This window comes from Crocodylus siamensis, chromosome 15 (genome assembly GCF_052110815.1).
Source record: "Crocodylus siamensis isolate JL-2025a chromosome 15, ASM5211081v1, whole genome shotgun sequence".
In the NCBI taxonomy this organism is placed as follows: Eukaryota; Metazoa; Chordata; order Crocodylia; family Crocodylidae; genus Crocodylus; species Crocodylus siamensis.
In genome coordinates, this window is record NC_143409.1 from 5,770,421 (window position 1) to 5,797,192 (window position 26,772).

Here is a 26,772-nt window from a genome sequence, read left to right on the forward strand (position 1 = left end):
AGCCCTGGCCCGCCCACGAATTGTGCCCCCCCAGACTCGGGAGGCACCAGTCGCCCCTGCCCAGCCAGCAGACTGCAGCTCGCGACATCCCCCTCTTCCCTACGAACTTTTGTGGCAAATGCCTCGCCAGGCTCCATCCTGTCCTTGACTTCTTTGCTGATAAGGTCGCTCATGGTCAGAGAGCTGACCGTGGGGATCAGGAGGCCAGAGACTGCCACAGAAGTGTATTTTCACCAAACGCTATGCTACAGAACCTGCTTCCCCTAGACCCTCAGATGCCTCTTCCTCGTGACGCCCCCTCGCTGCCAGACACAGCTGGATTTGAGCAACCTCGGGCCCGCCCAGCCTCTGCCTTTATCTGTTTGCGATGCAGCAGTGAGATGCTCTTCCACGCTCCAGGTTACCTGCGTGTTCTCGGTAGAGAGGAGGGTTTGCACCGTGCTTCTTCTGATCCACTCACGCAGTCGAAGGAGCCAAAGCGCTGTTGTTCCCCTGGCCTGTGTAACTTTTCCCTCCATTTCCAGTGCTCAGCCTCGTCTCTTTATGACCTAGCTGTGCTTTGGCCTCAGATTAGCAGCAACTGTGGCAAATGGTGCTGTATCGGCCGCAGATGTTTCAGCCGCTCAGACTTCACGGTGTAAATTTCCAGACATTCCTTGGGGAGACGACTTTCGAAGCAGGAATGAGGGGACTAGGACTTAACAGGACCCAGTCATGCCTCCCTGAAACAGAGCAGCAGCCTTCTGCTGTAGAAATAGAAACAGGGATCAACCCGATTTTCCTCTTTGCTCTCACCGGCTTCCCCAGCAGACAGGGCCTCCAGGCTACAAGTGCAAAGCACATCTGCCCACCCCACCCCACCCCACCACCCATCACCTGTACAGATGGTGACTGAGCCATAGATCCCAGCTTTTGCTCGCTGCCAAAAACGGCATTAAGAACTGGCTGCAGGATGCTTTCCCATGTACCCTGTCTGCAGACGGCCCCCGCTTCGGTTTCAGACAGGCCTGCTGCTGTGGGGTTGCATTTCACTGCCTTTTTTTTTTTGTTTCTTGTGGCCGAGTGCAGGGATTTGGGCGGCATGCAAAGAGCCTGTTCTCTCAAGGTTTATCTCTTTCACATGTCTCCTCCGCTAGGCAGCTTTTGGTAAAGATGATGAGGACTGTGGCTTGGCAAAGAAGCTGCCAAGGGGGCAACCAAAGTTGGGGGCACCACATGCAAGCTAATTAAAAGCCTGAGAAGTGCCAGCAGTTGTATAGGAACATGATGATAGCCCTTTAAATAGCTTGTGAGCTCTTGACTGGTGCTCCCTCTGCTCTGTGTTTTAGGAGCTGCCGGAACCCAACCACCGCAGCAGTGCAATCAGTCCAGCTGGCTCCTGCATGTTGTGCATGTTTGCTAGACAGGATACCTTATTGTGCCTCTTGCATGTCTTGTGTCTGCTGTGTTCACAGGAAAACAGAGTCGAATCCATAGCATCACAGCACTCAGCGAGAGGTAGGGTCTCCTAAGCCCTGAAGGGTGAGATGGTCTAGTGATTGTCCTGCTCTGTACCTTGGGAGTTGCTTCTGCTCCCACACTTTGGGCACACTCTCAAGACCAGTGTTAGTACGGTGTTCAGCCTGGTAAGGCCTGGATCTTCTAGGTGGGTCTGTAGTACAAGGGTCCCTAAGAGGCCAAACTCCTCCTGGCAGTTCAGGATACAGCTTATTCTCTCAGGGGTCTGTCTTAGTCTGGAGTCTAAACACCCCAGACCATGGGATTTCCACAGCTTTCACTGAAACCCTCTGTCTCTAGAGCATTGTTATCCTTTCAGCCCATATTTCTCTCCTTAAATTCATAGGTTTTGTAGACATCAGGGCTGGAAGGGACCTCGGGAGATCATCGAGTCCAGCCCCCCACCTGAGGGGCAGGAAGTCAACTGGGGTCATAGGATCCCAGCAAGATAAGCATCCAATTTGCTCTTGAAGGTGTTCAATGTAGGTGCTTGAACCACCTCCGCTGGCAGACTGCTCCAGCCCTTGGGGGCTTGGACAGTAAAGAAATTCTTCCTTATGTCCAGCCTGAAACGGTCTCGCAGGAGTTTGTGACCGTTCGACCTCGTCATCCCTTGGGGCGCTCTGGTGAACAAATGTTCCCCCAGATCCTGGTGGTCACCCCGATGAACTTCTAGGTGGCCATCAGATCACCCCTGAGCCTGCGCTTTTCCAGGCTAAAGAGCCCCATGGCTCTCAGCCTGTCATCGTAAGATCTGTTTTCCTGACCTCTGATCATGCGCGTGGCTCTCCTCTGCACTCTCTCAAGCTTCTCCACATCCTTTTTGAATTGTGGAGCCCAAAACTGGACACAGTACTCCAGCTGCGGCCTCACCAAGGCCGAGTACAAGGGGAGAATGACGTCCCGGGATTTGCTCGAGAAGCATCTATGGATGCAAGCCAGTGTTTTGGTTGCTTTACTAGCCACAGCATTGCATTGCAGGCTCATGTTCATCTTGTGGTCAATGATGACCCCCAAGTCTCTTTCTTCTGTAGTGCTAGCCTACGTAGCACTGCCGAGTCTATAAGGATGTTGCAGGTTTTTCTTCCCAAGGTGGAGAACCTGGCATTTTTCAGTGTTAAACACCATGAGGTTCTCGTCCGCCCATTTGCTGAGCCTGTCCAGGATGTTGGTGTCGGCCAGTACATTAAGGATGACCTCTTTAATAAACTTTTCTAAGACCTTCCCCAGGATAGAGGTCAGGCTGATTCATCCCAGTGTTTCTAGATACATTTTGTGGGACCAAAAGCAGTTTAAATTTCTAATAGAGTTAAGATTGGGCTGGGGAAAGCATAAGCGATTAGAGGCAAAATTGAATTGAGTTTTCCCCTATTTCTCATAGTGCCCTGTTTGTACCTTGACATATTAATGCTTAGGGTGTGATAGCCTGGTAAATAGGGTCCTGTTTCTCCATGTGTCACCTTCAGGGCAGTGATTGCTCAGTCTGTCAGAAGGGGATGTTGTAAAATAGTTTGCCAGGGGTTACAAACAGAAAAATGAGTATTGTGGAATCTGAATGGTAAGGATGGAGGTCGCCTGTCCAAGCAGGTGAAAGTTTGCATCTCCTCTGCATTCTTGTAGTCATTGAGTGGCAAACAAAAGGCTCCAATGCTGTGTGGTTTCTGAACGGCCATTTGCTGAGCCGTTTTCGTGTGTGTGTGTGTGTGTGTGTGTGCGCGTGTGTGCGTGCACGTGCCTGGCTACAGCAATTGCACAGATATTTTTACATGAATGCATTTAAAAACAGTTCCTCCTGAGTGCCTATTGTTATACCTTCAAATTGAGCCCACTTGCCAAGACTCAGAACATGCAGTGCATTTCCCTGTACTAGATATAAAGCAACAGAGCATTGGTTTTGAAGGACTATGGCAGCTCATGCAGACCTGTGTTTGAGAAGCAGCTCCTCCTCCTTCCTGCTCCTGCTGACATAAGCACAGAACCGGCTGAACAGTTCAGCGTGATGGGCCAGCCGATATGGATCCTCAGGTCTGGGCCCAGAACAGTGCCTGCAAGTCTTTTAACAGGCCAGCACATTCCTGGTGAATTGGGATTTAATGCTCTGTTATTAGAGATGACACTGGGAGATAGCTGGAGGCAGAACATCATTTACGTTGACAGTTGCAAGAGCTCATTGCGGCAGCAGCCCATGCAAAGTGTTTCTCAGTCAAATATTTGTGTGAAGCATGATAAGAGACTGAGCTAAAAAGGCGGCCAAGCCACCTTTGCGAGGGTGAGACTGAGGAATTGGAGAAACCCAATGCACAAGTGCTGCTGATTTGTGATGCCTTTGCAGAGGCCAATGATCCTCTTGGCTTTCGTGAGACTCTCTTCCTCCCCAGATCAATAAAATATTTCCGTGCCCTAAATGTGGCAAACTTTTTAGGGTGCTCAACATCTGATTTGAAACCGCTGTTTCTTACTGTAGTATTTGCATCGTGCTAGTATAGGGGTGCCCACAAAAATTCAAGCAGGCCTGCTCCTGAGACTTGGGACGAGGCCCAGCCTGCAGGTGAGTTACTTCTGCTAGAGGGGAGTGATAAGCAGGTCACCAGACAAGAAACAGAGTTCCTAGTTTGTCACCTGTGAGCTGTCGACTCTGTCAGTACCTAGCACACTCACAAAAGTGCATGAGCTATTGCCTGAACATATTCACAGTCATGGCTGTTGTGCATGGAAATGAATGGCTAGGCGTCATCAGCCCTTTGTGTAGCACTTCCCTGGTTATACCACCGATACGCATAGACTTGGTGCCATTCTGCACTATGAAGTTCAGTTTAATGCAAGCCCAAGAGAGCCCCAAGCTCGAGCGAGGCCCACAGCAGGGTAATGGAAGCATCTTTTGACCTTATGCTCTTCTGTGGGGTGGGATATTTTGCCTCTCAAAATCAGAGCACTGTTTGAGACAGAGTGGACAAAATCAAAGGGGTGGTGTTAGCACCACTTTCTGCCTGGTGCCTTTGGGGATAAGGCAAGGTGTGTAGTCCCCTGTAATGAAGAGCTGTCATGCCAGATTGTTCTGCTTATGGAGTAGTGGCACCCAGGTGATTGGGATGCCTGTCCTGAGCTGTCTACATCGTGCTGCACCAGAAAGGTGTAGTGCCCTTACCTTCTAGGAGAGGGAACCCCTAGCCCCCGCCTTCTCCCTGCCTGGGGTTCCCAAGAGAGCTACGCCCAACTTTGTTCAGCAGGAGTGATGTGGTGTTGGAGATTGGGCGTTTGAACTTGGAGAATCTGGAGAGGGGGGGAAAAAAACTGGCGGCATTTATTTCCCTTCAGAGAGCAGCCAGGCTGTGGGGTCTTTCCTGCGGGCCAAAGATAGGATTCCCACGTTTGCAGGCCACCGGGGGACCAGCCTGCCTCGGCTGGACGAGGCCTGGGAGGGTTTTCTTGGCAGCCAAGGCTACTGAGGTTGTAGCTTGCTTTCTGCTTATATCTTTGTGAACAGCTGGCCGCACTCATTCCCCGCTCCGATTCCCCATGCGGCCATCCGATAGCTGTTGTTCTAAGGAGCGCATTCCTGCCCTGCTTTATGGGACAAGGGTGTTCAGACAGGCCCTTGCCTTCCTAGCTGAACGGTCCCAGAGGGTTGGAAACGCTGGTCCTGAATAACTCCCATCCACTTTAGGGTCCATCGAGATGCGCTGCCTCGTGAAGAGAGCCCCTTATTTGTGTGGCTGTATTCCAGATTGGGTCTAGTGTAGGAAGAGGTCTTTTCAGCCTGCCACAAATGCAGCTGCTTCTGGTGTGGAATGAGGCAGCTACCCATTTGTCTTGCAACTTTTATACTAATCAGCATTGAAAGCTGCTTCTGCAAAGCAGGGTGGAGCCCAGTCACTTCTGCAAGCCTGCAATTTCTTTTTGAAGCCACACAATATGTCCCTGAGGGACCGGTGGCAAAACTCTGGTTTCTGTCTCCCTCGGTCTCCTTTTTCCTCTCCTCTCTCTGTTATTTTTTTTCACTTGCTATTAAGCAGGGAGTTGCAACCCATTTTGAGTGGATGAAAGCCCTGAGCTAGGTGGACTCAGTTTACATGAGTTTTCAGGTTCAGGTTTCCGAGGTGCCTGATATTTGAAGCTGTTTGCATAATGAACCTGTTGGGTCATGAAAAATGCTCTTGATCCTTTTTCTCTGGCAAGAGATGCTAAGTCATCATGGGACTTGGAGGGTGGAGGGGAGGGTTGAAAGAAGGCAAGGAGTAGGGGAGGGCTGAAAGTAGACCCAGGCAGATGAATAGATTTTGAAGCCAGCATGGACCATTCAATCTTCTGGGGCAATCATGGCAGTAAATTTTCACTTGGTTATCTTGCACTGAGCCAGTAACATGGGTTTGGCTGAAGCACAGCAGATGCTCCCGAACAGGCATGAAGCAGCATGTGATGATCAGTAATCAGAATGCAGAGTAATATAGCTAGGGAACGAAGGTTTTACTGGTGGGATTTTGTGTATATGCACTCACACCCACATATCGGTAACATATGCGTGTACACGTGTGTATGTCTGTCATGCTGTCACTTGTGGAGTGGTTCTCAACTTTTTTTTTAGACTCACGGCACCTTCCGTAACTCTTGCGAATGGAGCACCCCATTTAAAAATGAATTGATTTATTACAGTGCTTACCTCTTTGCAGAGGGGCTTGCTAGTGGGGGTCGGAGATCAGCCAGGCAAGGTCACACCTTGGCGGCACCCTTTAAAGGATCTTGGGGCACTGCCTTAGTGGATGGGATCAATCATGTCTTAAGCCCCATGCTACTGATGAAGACTTTTGCTTTGCTCAAGTGTCCTGCATGCATCAGGCCAGGCCCCTCTTGGTCTACTATCTGGCACCATGTAAACCAGGATAGCCTTTTCCATGCTCTGGTCAGCAACTAAACCAGTGCCCCCACCTGAGCTAGCCTGAGTGAGGAGGGTGTGTGGACACCCAGCAGGACTAAAAACAAGACCTGTCAAAGGGTGGATGAGCTCCTTGCGAGCCAACAGCCATTTGGACTTGGAGAGGTGACTCCAGGTCGCTCTGCTCGAAGAATCACTAATGATGCAAAGCTATTCAACTAACCTGGGAAGGTTGTTACAGCATCTGAGATGTCCCAATGATCTCAGCGGCGTTGAGACTGGCTTGGCTTGATATGATTAGAAGTGTCCTGCTAGTGCAGGAGGATCTGAGGGTGTTTTTGGATCAGCCCTAATGTTCCAAAAGGCCCCAGTGCTCAGCATTGGTGAGGGACACAGGTGACAGTGGATCTGATACCAGGCTCGCAGCCCTCATGTCCCCCTATTTCTTGGTACCAAAGCTTGGGGTTTGGCACCGTTCAACATGCCAAGGGAAATCTGCTGAAATGAATCGGCTGAAGGGGAATATAGGTATGGGATGAGCTGTTTCTCCTGATCCAGAGGGATATGCCTAGAGGTACTGGCACATGCACGTTGTGTTTAAAGCAGCTGGGCATGTTAAAGCTTGTGCATTGCAAAGTGCCTTGCTGTCAAACTCCTAATGGCAGCTGGAATTGCTGATGCTTTGAAGTCCCTCTCAACTGTTGATATGCCTCTCTTATTAAGACACCTTGGTAGACCAGTCCATTGTATTAGACATTGTTTCTTTGTGTTTTAGCACTGGATGTTTGGGGAAGGATAGACAAGTCCCTGCTAATAGTATAAATTGAGTCCCGCTGCAGACAGCAGGCCTCATTCATTTCTGCTCTCTTGAGTTTCTTGACTCCCCATGGAAATCAGTGATTTACTTGTGTACAAGATAAGAATCAAGCCTGGCCTTTGCAGTGAGGATATCAAACAGGGAAAGTAGCTATGGATAGAGTTAACAATGAGGTTAGCAGCTAGTGGTGAGCTGAAGAGCATCAGGATTGGTATGGTTTCGTCTCAGACCAGAGTTTTAATTGTGGTAGTGACATAATACAGCATCTGGGCACAGCAGAGACTCCCAGTAAGTGACACTGCCCGGTGCAGCGTCCACACTCTGCCATACACAAGAGGGGAGAAACTTTCTGACTTTGCTGTTGCCAGCTCTCACAATGGCATCAGGAGCTGCCTCACACATTGGAGTTTATGAGATTACACAAGAATCTCAGCTTTCATTAAAAAAGGAGTAAGGTGTCACTCCTGGTGGCAGAGAAGAACCTGGACACCTGAATTTACCTTAAAGAAACACAAAGGTGAAAGAAAAGAATCAAAAAAATGGCAGACATTTCCATGGGGTTAAACCACACGAACTTGTTAGGCCATGACTTGTGATTTTGGGATGCTGCGGTGGATGATTCTGCTTAAGCAGGATGTCACTGGTGCTTTGGAGCTGTGTGGCCCTTTGCATAACAGGGTTTTCACCCTTACTAAGGAGTTCTGGTGCTTTGGTGAGGGGAGCACATGATTTATGGAGGGACTGGTGCCAGAGAGGCTGCTGTGTTGAGGCCTGCTGATCCAATATCCTTAGACCCTCTTCTGTGGGATTTCTGTGGTCCAAAGAGGTTTTGTGCATATCTTCAACTCCTGCACTTCTTTCCTTTCTGTAAGCACTGGGACCATTGCCATGACCTGTAAAGGTACCGGGCTTTGAGGCTGGGATTGCCCAAGTGTCTGACTCCCAGCTGGAATTGCTGCTTTTGTTTTTTTGTTTTTGTCCCCTTCTTAGAGCTGAGAAATGATACCACTGCCACCACCAGCGCAATGCCTCTTAGAGCTGTGAACTGAGATTCAGCTAGCTAATGAGACAAGATTGCCCTTTCCTGAGATTTCTGGTCCCAGTTGGAGCTTGGGGCTTGATTGAGGCCAATTTAAAAATAACTGCAAAGAAAAGAATTGCCAACTTGAGAAGATATCCCCAGCTGAGGAACCTGCACTAGGCGGTTAGTGTTGTTCCAAGGGAGCTGCAGTATTTATTTCAGGACAGTAGTGCTGTTTCTATTATTGGTTTAGCACAGGTGCCTAGAGACACTACCAGGATCACAGCCTTTTTGTGCTAGGTGCTGTATAAACTCATGGTAAGCAAGGATCCTTGTTCCAGTGAGATTCCTGTATCCTTCAGCAAGACTGGCAATGGTTGATAGAAAGAAGCTTTTTAACCACCTTGTACAGATTGAGAACCAAGGCACAAAGAGCCGTTCCTCTCCAGACCTTGTTAACTTCTTTCATGTGCAGTTTAGAACAGACCACACGTACATTGCAAAAGTTCCAGCATGAACCATATATTCCTATTTTCAGTCCACGTATAGTTTCATAGTTAGTAGGGTTGGAAGGGACCTGAGCAGATCATCAAGTCCAACCCCCCGCCATGGCAGAAAACAGTACTGGGGTCAAATGACCCCCGCAAAGTGTGCATCCAGCCTCCTCCTCTTAAAGACCCCCAGGGTAGGAGCCAGCACCACTTCTCTTGGAAGTTGGTTCCAGATCCTATCCGCCCTGACAGTGAAGCAGCGCCTCCTGATGTCTAATCTGAATCTCCCCTCTGCCAGCTTGTGACCATTATTCCTGGTCATTCCTGGTAGTGCTTGGGGGAACAGGGACTCCCCCAATGCCTGCTGGTCCCCTCTGACTAGTTTGTAACAGGCCACTAGAAGACCTGGATGCAATACTCCAGCTGTGGCCTGACCAGGGCCGCATAGAGGGGGAGGATCACCTCCTTGGAGCTGCTCGAGATGCATCTGTGGATGCACGACAAGGTGCGGTTGGCCTTCTTGACCTCCCCCCCCCACTGCCGGCCCATGTTCATCTTGGCATCAGTGATGACCCCCAGATCCTTTTCTGCCTCTGCCCTGCCGAGAAGGGAGGTCCCCAGCCTGTAGGTATGGTGCTGGCTCTTCCTCCCCAGGTGCAGCACCTTGCACTTGTCAGTGTTGAATCCCATCCTGTTCTATTCTCCAGGCCAAGGTTCAGTAGCTGAAGCAAGTGAACAAATCACTGTAAATGATGGAGGCATTAGAGGACCTGGTTGTCTGCCTGTGGACATCTCAAGAATTAAAGAGAAGGTGATGTTCACTGAATTAGTACATCATTGCAAATGATTTGTTCAGGTCCAGCCTTTTCAAAGACCTTGGCTGCTTCTCCTGGTCTCAAGGGAGTGGCTTACGTGATGAGTCCCTTTCCCTTTTCTATTCCCTGAGTGAGACCAGAGTTTTGTGAAAAATGGCTGAGCTTGGAGAAGGTGGCAGGGTAGCAACCAAAATGATGACCATGACCTCCAGGAAGACAGAATGGCCTTCAGGACTGCTGAGGAAAGAGATCTGCACTGTGACCTTCTCATATTTATGAAAGGCATGGCACTGGCCCCAGAAGGCAACCTTGCAGAGGTTAGCATTGGGACACCTTCCAAACTGAGCCTGTGTGATTGTCCTATGTCTTGGAAATGACTCAGAAAAAGGGAAGGTTTTCCTTAGGCTTACTTACTTGATGTGCTGCTTAACCTGAGAAGGTATCTGAATAAAGAGCAGGAAATTAACACTTCCTTTTTTAAAAGGAAATGAATAGTCTGGTGACCATCTTAAAAAGAGCCATTTAGAAAGGGTGCCAATGAATTTCAAGTCTGAGATATCTGAATGTACAAGTTGAACGTGAGAATCTAAGCTTAGCTTTGTTGAATTTGCTGATGAGAGCTAATTCCTAGTTTTACTTTATTTTCAAAATATAATCAGTGCTGGCATTACTCTTACTCTGAACCTGTAGGTCAAGTCAGTTTGTTTATGGCTACACTTGGACAAATGCAGCATCAAGTTTGCCTGGACATTTCTCAGGTTGGGCTGTCAGTAAGAAGAAAAGCCAAGTTAGCCAACTCGAGGTAAACCTTTGTGAAGACAAGGCACTCCATAGTTGTGCCGTGAGCAGGCAAGTCAAGATGGAAATCAGACTCCTGCAGGGGCATTAAGCTTGCTTGGTAACTTGTGTTTAATCTACAAAGTGCTTGTCTTGGCAAATATATATTACCTTGAGTTAGTAAGTTCAGGTTAAGAGCACACCTTGAGTCCCAGGGAAGACAGGACCTCAGAGAAAATGGGGGGGTGGTCTGCTTTGATCTTCTTTCAGGATGCTATTTTCTTTGGAGAATTTCAGGAACAGAGACACCTCCTACTCATCGATTGCTTCTGCGAAAGCTAAACCCCATGAAAAGACCATCCAGATGGATAGACGCTTCAGGCATCTTTTTCTGATGGGTTCAGAAAGAGAATTTCACTATGCAGTTTTTCATATTGTCACTGGGATGACTCTTTTTGTTGACAGCTTTTGCTAGCACCTTCTCACACTGGTTCCTTCCTTTAGTCCGCTCACCTCGAGCAGGATGATTTGGGGACTCTCAGCTTACAAAAGCTGGCTGATATTAGGAAGTGTTACTGTGGAAGTTCCTGCATCATGGAATCCATCCATGTGTGCCCCTTAGCCAGCAAAGTTCCCTCGCTCGTCACCCCCAGACTAGGCATGTTGGTGGCTGTAAACGCTGTACTCTCATTGAGCCACTGATATGCCAAGGAGTTGCCAGAGATGGGCAAAACTTCTCTTCCCTGTTGGAATCCTTTAGAAAGACAATGGTGGTGCAGAAAGGGACCCAGGAGGTTTTGGGCAAGAGAGGGGATGATGAGGTTTTCACAGAAGTGACCTGAGGTGAGCTGTGCCGGGTGGGGTCCATGGTTCAGAAGACAAACCATGAACTGAAGAAGGATCCTGGATAACCCCAGACCACAGAATGCACCAGCGGGGCGAGGAAACCTAAGGAAGTTGGATTTGTTAGTTTGTGTCTGTGTATTACTAGTGGTACGAGCAATGGTGTGCAAGGGTTCTGTGCAAAGTCTGTATGCATGTATGGTGTGATGTGCTGCCCCTGCCACATACCTCTGAAGGATTAAACTGTAGCCCTGGAGTCCCTAGGCTGGTGGAGATGGGACACTTAGTGTGACCCTTACCATAAAGCTGCATGCAGTGAGTTGCTGCCGTGCACAGTGCAATCAGTATAATTTCCTATCAGTCCTATAGTTTTAGCATGAACTGCAAACAGGTCCAGTGCAAAGAGATTTCAGCTCAGCTGACATCAGCACGTGAAGCTAAAATGCAGTTTCTTGGAAGATGCTTCACAGATACGTGGGATTGTCTTATGCAATAAGGTGTTGTGGTGGGGCTGCCGATCTGTGGGTAAGAGAGGCAGTTTCTTGAACCCATCAGTACAGCAGGGTAACAGAATATCCTTGGCATCTCTGTGCTGCTATTTCCTGGAAGCATCTTCTGCAGCACCATGAAAATTGATTTGCTGGTGCTGGAAAACCCATTCTTGGAAAAGCAGTTGGCAGGGGCACCGTGCTTCCAGGAATTCCTTAGGCGGTGGGTGGGCACGTGCGTCAGATTCCCAACCGTTGGCCAAGCTGCTGTGGTTCCCTCTACCCACTCATCAGACTGCCAGACCAAGCAACGCCCGCAAGTACAGCCCAGCCTAGACCAACGAGTGAAACGTTTACACAGGTAAGCAACAGGGGCCAGGGCAATGCTGTGATTAGGGGGCCAGTACACACATCCACAGGAGGCCTCAAATGCCTCTACACAAACGCCTGTAGTATGGGAAACAAGCAGGAGGAACTCACCCGCCTGCTGGCTGACACCAACCCAGACGTAGTGGGGATTACTGAAACGTGGTGGGTCTCAACACATGACTGGGCAGTTAATGTCAAGGGCAATAGGCTGTACAGGAGGGACAGGACAGGGAGGAAAGGTGGGGGCGTGGCACTCTGCCTTAAGGAGGAGTACACATCCTCATCAATTAACAAAGAATCAGAGGAGGGGCACTCTGAAGTGCTTTGGGTTAAAATACAGGGCAGTCGAGAGGAGAGAGACTTAACGGTGGGGGTCTACTACAGACCTCCCAACCAAGGGGAGGAGCTCGACCAGGAATTCTTGGGTCAGCTCACGGAGGCAGTGAAGTCTAGGGATGCGGTAGTCATGGGCGACCTGAACTTTCCAGACATCTGCTGAGAAGAGCAGTCAGCCAGGTCTGACCGCTCATGTAGGTCCCTAGCCCAAATGCAGGACCTCCATCTAACCCTGGAGGTGCACAGCCCCACCGGGGGAGACGCCTTGCTGGACCTGGTGCTGGCCACGGGCGATGACCTGGTGCGGGGGCTGCGGGTGCTCGACCACCTGGGCGACAGCGATAATCGCCTGCTGGGATTCACCATCCAGCGCAAGGTGGCAAAGGCCAGCAGCGAGGTAGCAACCCTAGATTTCAGGAGGGCCAACTTCACTGAGCTAAGGAGAATAGTTGGGGAAGCCCTGAGGTCCCGGAGGGGAGGGGAGCCGGGTGTCCAAGGAAAGTGGTTGCTCCTTAAGGAGACGATCCTCCAAGCCCAAAGGGAGGTAACCCCAATGGAGGATCAAAGGGAGCAGGAGGGCACACAAGCCCCCACGGCTCACCAAAAGCATCCGGGAATGTCGCCTAGCTAAAAGGGAGGCGCACACCCGATGGCAGGGAGGGGCCGTCCCCAGGGATGACTATACTGCGGTTGCTCGGGGATGTAGGGGGGCAGTCAGGGAGGCCAAGGCAGAGATGGGACTGGGACTAGCTTCCCAGATTAAGGACAGCAAGAAATCCTTCTTTAAATACATCGGGGATAAAAAGAAGGTTCCAGGTGATGTGGGGCCCCTGCAGGACACACATTAGGAAATTTGGTCGTCACACCAGACAATAAAGCCAACATATTTAACGATTTCTTTGCCTCCATTTTCCTAAGCAGGGACCGGAACAGCCCCCCCCCACAATGGGGCCCCCTCAGGCCCCAGGGGAGGCGCACCTAGGCCAAGGGTTAGTGAGGAACTAGTTAGGGAGCTTCTGGAGGGACAGGACGTGTTCAAGTCAGCCGGTCCGGACGATCTCCACCCTAGAGTACTAAAGGAATTGGCTGCGGTCATTGCAGGACCCCTGGCACGGCTGTACGAGCACTCGTGGGGCTCTGGTGTGGTGCCAGAGGACTGGAAGAGGGCCAACGTGGTTCCTATCTTCAAAAAGGGGAAGAAGAAGGACCTGGGGAACTATAGGCCAGTTAGTCTTACTTCAATCCTAGGCAAGCTGTTCGAGAAAATTATGCTGGCACACATCCATGAGGGGCCAACAGGGGATTTCATGCTTAGGGGAACCAACACGAGTTCATCAGTGGCAGGTCCTGTCAGACCAACCTGGTGGCCTTCTGCGACCAGGTCACCAAATCCTTGGATGCAGGGGTAGCAGTAGACATGGTCTTCCTGGACTTTCGGAAGGCCTTCGACATTGTCTCTCACCCCGTTCTCATTAAGAAACTGGGGGCTGTGGTGTCGACACCCACACAGTCAGATGTGTCGCCAACTGGCGGGAGGGCCGCACCCAGAGAGCGGTGGTGGACGACCTGGAGGGACGTGGGCAGTGGGGTCCCCCAGGGCTCGGTCCTCGGGCCCGCACTGTTCAACATCTTCATCAGTGACTTGGACAAGGAGGTAAAAAGCACCTGTTCAAATTTGCTGATGACACTAAGATGTGGGGGGATGTGGGCACGCTAGAAGGGAGGAACAGGCTGCAATTGGACCTAGACAGGTTACAGGGGTGGGCGGATGAGAACAGGATGGGATTCAACACCGACAAGTGCAAGATGCTGCACCTGGGTAGGAACAACTGGCACCATACCTACAGGCTGGGGACCTCCCTTCTCGGCAGTGCAGAGGCAGAAAAGGATCTTGGAGTTGTCATGGGCCGGCAGTGTGGGGACACAGTCAGGAAGGCCAACCGCACCTTGTCATGCATCCACAGATGCATCTCGTGCAGGTCCAGGGAGGTGATCCTCCCCGTCTATGCGGCACTGGTCAGGCCGCAGCTGGAGGACTGCGTCCAGTTCTGGGCGCCGCACTTCAGGAGGGATGTGGACAACATGGAGAGGGTCCAGAGGAGGCCACTCGCATGATTGGGGGCAGCAGGACAGGCCCTACGAAGAGAGGCGACGGGACCTGAACCTGTTCAGCCTCCACAAGAGAAGGCTGAGGGGGATCTTGTGGCCTGTTACAAACTAGTCGGGGGGGGACCAGCAGGCACTGGGGGGGTCCCTGTTCCCCCGAGCACCGCCAGGAGTGACCAGGAATAACGGTCACAAGCTGGCAGAGGGGAGATTTAGGCTAGATGTCAGGAGGTGCGACTTCACGGTCAGGGCGGCTAGGGTCTGGGACCAAATTCCAAGAGAAGTGGTGCTGGCTCCTACCCTGGGGGTGTTTAAGAGGAGGCTGGATGAACACCTTGCCGGGGTCGTTTGACCCCAGTCCTCTTTCCTGCCATGGCAGGGGGTCGGACTAGATGATCTACTCAGGTCCCTTCCGACCCAAGAAACTATGAAACTATTTCCAGAGTTTCACCCGTGCAGCCCTGCCACAAACACCCGAGGGCATCCTGTAGGACTTAGCACTGGTTTGGATGTTGTGGTGACTGGAGTCCAGCCATGGAGTAGGTGGTATGTGGGCTTCCTCACGTGCCCCAGGACCTCCTGTCTGGTAGAGAGAGAGTCATTGTGCTGAGAAGGTGATACAGGGTGTGGTGGTGATCTAAGAGGGGTGTCTGTTTATTTGGACAAGACCCCTGAACCTGTGTCTTCTGGACCCTCTGCTCTTTGCAGGTTGGGGGTGTTATGCATGTTTAAATCTGAGTCAATCTAGCCCTTGCTGAAATAGCTTTGGATGAGTGTTGCATGGTTTGCGCTTCTTCCCTGCAGGGCCTTGGCAGCACTTCTCTCTTGGTTATTCCACCCCCTCGCTTCCATGGGACAGACAGGTTATAGGAGCCCACGGAAGTGATGTCAGAGAGAGGCAAAGGGGCTTGACCAAGGACATCCAGTGAGCAAGTGGCAGAGAAGCTGGACCTGTTGGGAAGACATTTCCCAGAGACATCTTCCAGCAGCGGAGAGGTGCCAGCCATGTTGGACTTGGATGTGTAGTCCCAGAGATGCATGGGGACGATGAACTTCTGGACTGGAACGTCAGTCAGCACTCAGGTCCGCAGTGAGGCTGGTTAGCGAGGGGGTGGGGCGGCGTGAGGAATGAGGCTGTAATAGTAGGATGATGCTGAGGGCGGTGGTACTTTGGTTGAGCACAAAGCTCATTCCTGGGCCTGGCTCTGTTCTCGTGTCAGTCAGGACGGGGAATAACAGTAAAGCTGGTCTCGGCGAGAACAGGCCCCAAGTGTGATAGTAGCCAGTGCTTCCAGCCGTGCTGTCATCCGTTCCGTATTCGTGCTGCTGCTAACAGCTCTTGTCTATATTCCTCCTTTCAGCCGAAAATGCATCGGTGCTACCCAAGCTTGCTCTGATTTCTGTGGCATCTGCCCTGTATTTGTCATAAAGGTTATTCCTGTGGCAGGTTATGAAGCCAGGCTCTCTGAGTTAGTGGCCAGGGCTCTGTAGATGGCCTGACAGTGAACTGTGACTGACTGAAGCCTAACGAGTTTTGTACGTGCCATTCTTTCCCCCTCACTGTCTTTGGGAGTGAAACCTGTCGAGTTTTACGACTGCAGGAAGCCAGAGTGTAACAGGGTAATTACAGTGAGGGTTCGTATGGTTCAGTGCCAATGTGCTGTGCCGGGGAGGCGGACAGCCTTGTAACAAGCCTCAAATCCCCTGCGCAGGGCAAGGATATTGCTCTGGATCGTACCGCATAAAGGCTCCATGACTGGAAGCCTCTACAAAGATCCTCTTGCGGACAGTCTCTCTAAGGGTTTGCCGTTCCCTCCCATCCTTGACTTTCCAGCAGATGGGTAGTATTTGAAGGACTGCTTGAAGGAATCATTAATCCATTGCCCAGTTATCCTGAAGACAAGCGAGGCCGCCTCACTGTTGCTGATGGATGTTATGCAGGGAACAGCCCTGAGATTTGCAGGACTGTTTCTGAGCCCGTGAAACACCTCCTGCTTTTTCTGGCCGTCATTGCAGGTCCCTCAGTTCAGCTAGAACCTGAAAGCAGGCCCCGTGCTTTGCAGTTTTTCAGCAGCACGGCTGGTTTGCTCCTAAGCAGTGAAAAGGGACAGACAAGCAGCTGTCAGGAGGGGAGAGGCATGTCCCTTATTTAACCTGGTTGATATAATTTTTTTGCCTTCCTTCATCCTCAGAGCCTCTCCTAACCCTGATCTTAGACTGTGCCTTGACCAACCACCCTCCCCAGTCAAGGTCCTTTCCTCTCCTCTTCCCATCCTCTTCCCCTTTGGATGCCTGCCCCTGCTTGGCTATGGACAGGCATGCTCTGAAGTGCTCCAAGCACTCGGAGTGCAGGCGTTCACACACCCAAAGAATGGTTTTAAAAAATGGCCGAAGCATTTCAGAAATGACCCTTGAGAAAAGAGGAACACTTTTGAAGTGCTGCATTTTCATTATGTGTGATTATGGGGAGGGGCAGAGGGCGTGTTTCGCTCAGTCCTCCGGCATCCCACAGTGCCCCACTCCCTACCCCCTCCCGTGCAGGTTTGGCAGCCACTAAGTACTCTCCTATGTGCTCAGCTGACCTCAGGACCCTCTGGAGGCAGGGATTCCTGCTCTCCAGCTCCTCAGGCATTGCCCCTGCATGGTTCTGCAGCTGTTTTGAAGCGCTCCAAGCCGGAGAGCTTCACTGCATGTCTGTCCCTTCCACTCTTCCTGCCTGCGCATTGCTTCCTGCTGGGGAAGGCTTTGACGTGTGGACTCCTGATGACCAGTGCCCCCAAGAGAAAGAGGCAAGAGCAGCTGAATAGACCCTGCTTCGAGGTTCACAACCACACCTGCATTTGGACTGGCTGAAATGTCTGAGTGACTAAAATGTCAGTGGCTCCTCATGTTTGTTGGTGAATCAAGGAGAAAGCATCGTGCTGTCCGACTGGCACGGCTCCCTTTTGGAGCTGTGAAGAATGGTTCCAAACGCGCAGGCAAACCGCGGGCCGGTGTCGGCAGCTTTCTGCTAGGCTGAATGGCAGGCAGCATCCCAAGCTGAATGATTAGCAGCAATCTGAGATTTCCCATTGATACAGCTCCATACCCCAGAGGCTCGAGGATTTAAAAAGCGGGGGCGGGGAGGGGAATACACATCGGTTCCTGGGAAAATGTTCCTGTTTTGACTGTCACTGGGTTCCCAGTTGCACCTGGTTGAGGCTCTTGATGTCTTTGCTGAAAAGTGCATTAACAGATTTAATTTCTGAGCTCAAATCCACAAAGGCTGTGCAAGGAGGCTGAGGGAAATGAAATTCAGCTGCCTGGTAACCCATGGTTTCACCTGGGTTCTGCTCCATTTGGTTCTCATGCTCCCAGCTCAAGGCCACGGGTTGAGAAGGTGGCTTTCTGGTCTGTTGGTTGTGAGTCAGGTGGACAGACATTACTGAGCTGCTTCCTGCACTCAGGCTTTAACAGTGTAGAAGTGCTTTTGCAGTCCCAACTGACATTAACCATGGATGTGTGTGTGCATGCACACACGTGCATATGTGCACACAGTTCATATACACTCTTGAGCCCAGCTTTTCAAGGAGGCATTATACAGGCACATTGTGTTTGTTCTCAAAGTGCCATTTTAATGTCATAAAGCTTTCCCTGCCCATAGATCAAGCATTGAGATCTGTGGACATTCACGGCTCACTCTTATCCCTGCAAAAGAACTGCTGTTTTCTAAAAGGAGGGTTGGTCTTTCTTTGAGAAGGACTTGCAGATGATTTCTAGCACTGAGACTGTAGGGCGATGGTTTTGCAGGAGGTGAAAGCACTTGAAATGTAATCTGGGAATGCCTAAAATGAGGCCTGTATCCTGGGCTTTGGAGAAGCCAGATAGCAAAAGGGGAACCAAACTTGGCCTTTCATTTCTCCCAAAGTCTCTTGGGGCAGAAACTGGAACTCTGATGTCTGCTAAACCTGGTCTTGATTTCCTGGAAATGCAAAACCAGGTGATGTTCATTTCCCAGCTCCTCAGATGGTTTCAGTTGACATCAGTCCATTCAGAAAGGGATCTTGGAGTCATTATTGACTCCAAGATGAACATGGGCCGACAGTGCGAGGTCACGGTTGGCAGGGCTAACCAAACCTTGTCGTGCATCCACAGGTGCATCTCAAGTAGAGCCAGGGAGGTGATCCTCTGCCTCTATGCGATGCTGGTCAGGTCGCAGCTGGAGTACTGCGTCCAGTTCTGGGCGCCCCATTTCAGGAGGGATGTAGACAACATTGAAAGGGTCCAGAGGAGGCCACCCGCATGATCCGGGGACAACAGGGCAGACCCTACAATGAGAGACAGAGGGACCTAAACCTGTTCAGCCTTCACAAGAGAAGGCTGAGGGGGGACCTGGTGACTGTCTATAAACTCACTAGGGGGGACCAGAAGGGTTTGGGGGAGACACTGTTTCCCCTACCGCCCCCCGGTATAACAAGGAACAATGGACACAAATTATTGGAGAGGAGGTTTAGATTAGACATCCGCAAGAACTACTTTACAGTCGGGGTGGCCAGGAGCTGGAACCAACTTCCAAGGGAAGCGGTGCTGGCTCCTACCCTGGGGGTCTTTAAGAGGAGGCTTGATGATTACCTGGCTGGAGTCATTTGAGTCCAGTTTTTCTCCTGCCCAGGCCGGGGGTCACACTTGAAGATCTACAAGGTCCCTCCCGACCCCGCTTCTGCGATTTTATGACATCGGCGGGATAGTGCTGACTTTGCACAGCCTGCAGTCTCCATCAGCCCAGAGCAGAGTGCAGCACATTTTCCAATAGAAAGCGGTCACAATGGCCCTGCTGGATTTAGGGATGGGAATGGTTTAAAAATGAATTTGTGGCATCTTCATCTCCACATGCAAAGCCTTGTGTTGGAGCAGCCATCCTACCCGGAGACATGACATGAAACAAGATAAAAACCCCCTCTCCTCAAAAACCAGGCTTCAAATAGCAAGGCCAATGAAGCTTTCAGTCTCCTGGAATGAACAGTGCTGATTGTGCATCGTGATCTGTTTCTGCACTCGATGAAGGGCTCCTAGAAAATAGCGGTTCCTTTTTACCTGGCTTCTGACAATGGTTCCTCTTGACCTGCGATGATTTTAGCAGCAGTGCCCGCACCGGCTCGGGTTTTTTTTGCTGTTCAATGTTCTGCGGTCAGATTCCGTGGAGCTGAAAGTCCTTTTGGTTCAACTTAGCCCCTGATCTTGGAGGCTCTTCAGCACTGAAATGAGACTAGCTTGTGTTTTGTGCCAACTAGACACTACAAAGGGTTCAGAAATGAAAGATGATGCAGTGGAGACTTGGGATAGAAAGAAATTTGAGTTTTCCGTTTGTGAAGGCCACTGCTGCAAAGGTTTAAAGCACGAAACACAAGGCAGATGTGTGGATCTGATGCCTATGAGGTAATTGCTTTCACTTAGAATAAGAAATGTTCTTGAAAGGGATTCATTTTTCCACTGTCATTGTTAATAACTGGTGGGCAACAGAGTTGGCATCTGGGCTTAAAAGTCCTGGCGATCATGCAAAGCAGAAAACGCAGCTTTGTAGAGCGGTGCCCTGCTTTCACGCTGTTACCTGTAGCATCTCATTGTGGACCAGAGCCTGTGTCCGTCACATGCCCCTGCACTTATCACATGGTGACCATCTACACGCGTGTGCTATGTGTGTAGTACATGTGCTATTTCAAGCAGAGCTTTTTCTTCCCTCCGAGTTAATTCCTGCATGGAACGCAGTCTGGGAAACCTGGCGCTGAATGTGCTCCCATCTGGCTGGTAGCCTTTTGCAGCTGCTACCCCAGGAGGGCCAGCTTCATACGCGCACAGACATCGCTGCTGAGTACTGCTCACCAGGTGAGGAAACACCCAGCCAGCGACTCCAGACCTTTCCTGGTTTGGTACATACTCATTATGTGCCCTCCTGTTTATCACCGTCCCTCTCCATCTGAGAGACATTGCATGACCAGGGTCATTTTCTGATTCCTCTCTGTCCTTTTGGCAAAGTATCTAGATTCGCCATCTTCCATATTAGGCTTCACTGTGGATTTATGCAAAAAAAAAATAAAAATCCTCTGCATTGCTCACCACCCCACTCCTTGTGCAGCCTCACGCTGTGTTTAGTTTTTAGACAGACTGTGCAGTAACGAGGGGTTTGCCTTATGCTGTAATCCCAGGTTCCTTTCCTGACCAGACATCGGTCCTTCAGAAGCCTGTAACTTGTACAAGTCTTTTAAATGTTCCCCTCAAGACCTGAGTTTCGCTTGCCATCATGTTGCCTGTTCCTTCTGCCTGGCTGGATTCTTTCCTCACAACCCTTTCTACTCCTAACTCATTTAAATAATTCAGTGTCTTCTGCCAGGTTCCCCGCCTTGTTTTTCACCCTGCTTTCCAGCTCATTAATAGGTACATTAAGCAACACAGGACCTGGTGCAGAAAGCCGAAACAACCCACCATTAACCTTTTGGCATGATGAAAGCAGACCTGTTAATCCTGCAGCTCCTTGCTGGCTGTCTTGCAGCCAGTTTTTGATCCAGGACAACAATTTGCTTCTCACCCTGTGACTGCGGCACGTCTTTATGACCCTCTTGCGTAGGACATCAATAAATTATGTCCCCCGGTTCTCCTTTACCCGCTGCGCAAGGTACAGAGCAATCTAGGAGATCATCCTGACACCTGAGGAAGAATGTCTTGCATTTGAAAGCTTTTCTAGCTGTATCCCAACTACATAGTTGGTCCAATAAAAGTGATCACCCTAAGAAATCCTTGTCTGGCATAATTTCTGGACTGTTATGAGTACAGCATCACTCTTGCACTACCATCTTCCTTTTCAGACACTTTGCTGCTGAGACCCTCACAGATCGCAACCTTCCAGATGGATTTGAGTCTGCTTTTAATGATTGCTTCAACCTGGTTGCTGGGTAGAGAGATCTTGTAATTCCCCAGATCGCTGCCTAGGGGTTTTCTTTTTACTGTACTAAGTAGATTGAGCTTCTTAAGCTTCTCATAACAAGGCATGTTTTCCATATCCCAGATAATTGACATAGCTCAGTGGTAGCTGCTATTAGTGGATGGTGCTTTATAAAGCAGCAGATCCTGGCTGGTTCTGCAAAGGATGCTATGGCTAGGGTGGGAAAGGCATTTCCATTGGTCTCCCAGGGTAGGAAGAGGTGTGTGTGCTCTGTCTGTGCTTCCCTCACCACCCAGGCCAGGCTGTTTAGCATCAAACGCAGGCATTATGTAGTAGCTGGGTTGCACAGGTTCAGCTGTTCTGCCTGCTGAACTGGAAAGAGGAGGGCTGTGCTGGGAGGGAGTCTCTGTTCCCATAGCAAGGACTACTGGCCTGTGGGGTTTGATTCCCTCCAAACCCAAAGTCTAGTTGGGACTTCCTTTAGGGAAGGGGAGGGGGGGAAGGGGGTTGTGTGACGTGTGGGTCTGTTTGGCAGGGGAGAGCTGGAACTGCAGGGGGGCCTTGAGGAACCCGAGAAAGATCCTGGGGAGGCTTCTGCACAGCTCAAAAAGCAAATTGTTTTCCCTTTCTTCCCTGGGCCTCTTTCTGCAGCACTGGCCTGACCATTGCTCCAGAGTGAGCTTGAAACACCTGGAGGTGTCTGATGCGTCTCGTCTCCCGTTGCCGTGACTTTGGGGAAAGCTTTCAAGCAAGAATTCTGTGCTGCCAGATCTTTGTCCCCAGGCTGCGGTACATCAGCACGGGGAACCTGCCGGGGGCGTATTTACTGGGGGTGGGAACAGGCTCTGCTTTTTCATGGGGTGCTAGTGCACCCGCGCGTGGAAGCTCGGGAGGGAGTGGCTTTCCCAGAAGGGCGGAGGGAAGGCTGCATCCTGGCTGGAGCATGTGTCCTATGGAAGCACTGAGTGGGCAGGGCATCTCCATTACCAGCCCTAGACGGGCAGTGCCCAAGGGTGTTTGAGGGCAAAGCGGGGCAGGCCCATGGGATATGGGAACACGCAGCTCCAGGGATCCCTGTGTGAAGTTGCAGAGCCGCGGCAGCTGGTATTGCAGCTTGTCATGTTTTGGATGCTGAGGGGAGCTTGCATAGCCCCATTCTCTGGTCCCCTTTCCATGCCAGAGGTGCTGCCACCCTGTGTGGGAGCCTACATCTGCGCTTGCCAGCTAACTGGGCAAACTACACAGGTCTGTTCAACACGGACCCAGCACTTGTTCCCCTCTGCCCCCTTGTCCTGGGTTCCCCCTCCTGTTTCTCATGCTCTCTGTGTACTCGGAGGTCTCCTTCACTGATCTGACATCTTCTCTTCCCAGCCCTGCGGCTCAGTTAGCACCAGCCTCTCCACCCCTGTCGCTCGGCCAGCATGGGTGCCCTGTTCTCTGTGCTCTCCTGCTGCCCTTGCACTAAGCGTGATTTCACTCCGTCAGCGAGGGATCTGCTGTGCTGTGGCCTGGGGAGGCGATTCCTCCCAAGCTGCGAGCGCTCGGCTGAGTGGCAAGGGCATGATTGTGAGGAAAGACAGAACCACGATTGTCTGACATGTTAGCTGCTGGCTGTGTGGTTAACCTCCTTAAGTCCAGCTTCATATTCAGCTCCTCCTGATGCCAGGGAAGCTCACAGCTGAACAAGCCAGTACAACGGTGCTGCAGCTGACCCGTGCCCGGGCTGGTTCCAGGTGATAGATGCATACTGCTCTGTCCCTCACACGAGTATTTTCCCACGTGTGTCGGGAGCAGGAGTCTTCCTGATTCTTGCAAACCCAGTCCCTGCTCCTTGTCTCATCCTGCTCTTAGCTGGTTTGACTCCAGGGATGGCAAGGTAGAGAATCCAGCCCTCAACATTTAACTGGTAGACCATATTTACAGTTGGGCTAACTCCATCTAAATGATTGTGACCCTGTATGCACTTGTAGGGACTGTAATGCCACTTCCCATTCTGTGCTACACAAGGCAGTGAAGTCAGCACGCTAATCCCCGGATCACTTGTGCTTTGCTGCAGCATAATCATACCTTTGGCTGTTAAAGAGCTTGTAGTCTCCTATGCTACAGGCTTGGGCTGCATGAATAGTCCATACCATGAATGTAGTAAAATCTTAATCGGCCTCTAGGTGTGGTAGCATGGAAACCTGTCACGTATATGCCTGTTCCCACCAGTTGTTCCCCATAATGTAATAACGTCGCCATGTAAGAGGGTCCCTGCTCAGACCTGGCTGAAATACCTACGTTTTCTCATAACTGTGTTGCAGCCCTTTGCTCTGGCGTTTGGAGAGAGGCTGGAGATTAAGATACAAGAATGTCCAGTACAAGTATCACCCCGGGTAGAGGACCGCAGCGTCCTTGTCGTATCTCTGCTTCCATCTGGTGGACACATGCTAGCTGCTGGTCTTTTTCTGTGGGGCGCGGTACGGGTTCCAAGCTCGGGGATTTTATCCGTCCCTCTTTTCAAAGGTCTTTGCAAACGCACCCGGCCTTTGGAACCCAGGTCCGAGCTTTGTGGGGATTGGCCCTATCTGTCATCAAAACCCGCTAGCAGCTTGCAGGATAGTGAGGGCAGCATGGTCTGTTCAGCTTGTTGCATGCTGTATCATCCGTGCCTTGTACCAGCCAGCAGGAGATGCAGAAGTTTCCTTTCCTTCCTGGTAGGTGACAGGTCAGAGGTGCTATCCCTGCAGGTAGGATAACCCGATTGCAAACTTGCTGTGATAATGTTGCTCCCTGGCACTTACCCATTTCCTTTCTAGTTCATGTATTTTGCGTCTGCATAAGGATGTGCTGCCTTGCTGGCACTGGAGTTTGTACCAGCTAAGTCAGAGGTTAACCAGGCATTTAAGTACCTGTATGAGAACGTGGAAGACGGGGGAATGGTGATGTGTGTAGGCTTGTAAGCGGAGGTGGTTCAAGCACCTACACTGAACACCTTCAAGAGTAAATTGGATGCTTATCTTGCTGGGATCCTATGACCCCAGCTGACTTCCTGCCCTTTGGGCAGGGGGCTGGACTCGATGATCTCCTGAAAGTCCCTTCCAGCCCTGATGTCTATGAAATTGTAAGCACACTGTTGTGGCTGTATTGCATGTACTTGAAGGCTTTCCATCTAACATGTCACTGATAGCACCTGCACCCAGGATTTCTCTGGTATGGCAATGGCTAGGAGATTTTCCTGTCTCTTGCATGGGGAATGAAGAGACTGCAGTAGGACTGAAGCGGGAGCAGAATCATCTGATTCTTTCTGATCCTAGCAAAGAGGGTAGAGTTTTGCTGGGTGACATGATCCAGCTCCAATCTTGGTGGCTATTGAGGACAGCAGAAAAATCCTGGTTGTGCTAATTCAGTGCTGGATTCCCAGTTCAGGGTTTTGTTTTGTTTTGTTTTGTTTTTTGCTTTTCTCCATGCATCTGAATTGATGCTCCAGACCCGATATTCTGTGTCATGCCCTTGTCAGAAAATTGGTATTCCTGCCGTGAAAAGAGGCTGTGTTAGCAGAGCAGTCAGCATGAAGGAATCGGTAATATTCAGATACTTCATTGAGTCCCATGGAAATTGCTGGAGTATTTTCCCCAGGGTGGCACCATGGAAATGCTTTATTTCCTTGCGCGCTCTTAGGAACACGCACGTTCCCAGACCAGATAAACCCTCTTGCCAACAAATCAGTAGCCTGCCCCACGGTGACAAATCGTCGATGCTTCAGAGCAACTCGCACACTTCCCTTACCAGTATACCCACCCAGCTGTGCAGTTGACGGCTCTGGAGAGCAGGCCGAGTGTGAGTGTGCGTCTCTAATTCCTGCTGCCTTCCAGGGTTGATCAGCTTACCTGGAAAGCATAAGGTTTAGCTACGACTCTTATGCCCTGTCAGCAAACCCCACTTCTGTCCCAGCGCTGCGTCTGGTTTCATTTGCCATTTAGTTCCTACAATGAAGATGCTTTAAGGACCGGTTCAGCCTGCAGAGATCTGGCTGGGCCTTGTCTGGATTGCAGAGGTGTGCTGGCAGGACTCAAGTTCTGCCCTCAGTTTCTCAGGTAAATCATCTTGCCCAACCCTTTCCTTGAAAGCGGCTGCACGAGCCTGACTTCCCAAGAGGCTGCATTTGCCATTGCCAATGAGCTGCTGCAGCAGGAATAGGAGCCAGGAGTTCCCCCATTAAACCCCCTCTGTAGATGGTTGGCTTTGCCTCTTATCCTGTCATCTGGTTCCCCACTCAAGGGGGAACTTGGGATGGCAGGGATGGGCCTCAGATGGGGAGAATACATACCTAGCTCCTAGAGACCTCCTGATGGAACAGGCTGTATGCACGTCCCAGGTCGTAATATTACTGTGGGCATTCTGCAGTGCATCAGGTATGTAACAAAGTGAGCCCTTTCCTGTGGACACTAAGATGCGTCTTTACCCCCCAGTCAAAATAGCTTGCTCCCTTCTGTCATTTTAATAAGTGGGATCTATTAGCATCGGTGTTGATGGCTGACTAGCTGTTCTTGGGCCTTGCCTACATCGTGAGGCTGCTGCTGCTACAGCTATGCTGGCATAGCTGCCTCACCAGAGCCTCCTGCTGGAGATGTGGTAAATGAGGGCAGAGGATTTTTCTCCATTGACTTACCTGTGAATGACACAAATTCCATCAGCAGAAGCTTTCTTTTGTGCCATAGTGACATCCAGCTCTGCTGGCTTTGCTGTGCGATCTAGGGAAGAGTACAAGTGTTCATTCTGCACGGATTAGCCACTGGGATTACTGCCTCTGGAAGATGTCCTTTATGTTAAAAGGGGCAGGGGCAAGCAGAGCTTGTCCTGAATTTAATACTTTTAAGGAATGAATTAAGCGGAATGTTGTTCAATTAAAAAGCAAGTCGTAGAAGTGAAGAGAAATTTGATGAATGGAGAAATGGAGCCCACCCAGAGCTGACTGTCTCGGTGGAAATCCCTTGAGTTCAGGCAGCTCCCACTATCTGGTTTGGCTCGGAAAGAATCCGGACTCCAAACTTTCTGCTCCTTCCTCTGAGCTTTGGGGATGGAAGATGGGGCTGACACAGGACCCCCCCCCGCCTCTGGAGGGCTCTGTGCACGCGATGGGATTTGTTCACATGCATCCAGGGGCAGAAAGCCAGATGAAGAGCTGAGCTGCCATAACAGTCGGGGTGTTCAGCTTGAGGGCATGTGATGCAGGCCAGGTCTCTGCTGAAATGCTCACCTGAACCAAGGTCTTGTTCCACTGCAGACTTGTACAGCTGTTGCAAACCCCACAGTATGGCATCAGTGCCCGGGGGCCAGGGGATTGAAAGCCTGCAGAATCCAAGGTGAAAATGGCCAGGCTAAGTGGAGTGAAATGCAAGCATAAACCAAGTGTGTAACTTATGTGGAGCAGTGGCGCCCAAGCT

At 50.7% G+C, this 26,772-nt stretch overlaps 1 protein-coding gene across 4 annotated transcripts in view; it reads left to right on the top strand.

The window, feature by feature from the left end:
- Window positions 1-26,772, top strand: part of IGDCC4 (immunoglobulin superfamily DCC subclass member 4) — a 151,469-nt gene that overhangs the window by 78,609 nt on the left and 46,088 nt on the right. The gene's annotated exons all lie outside the window — the stretch shown is intronic.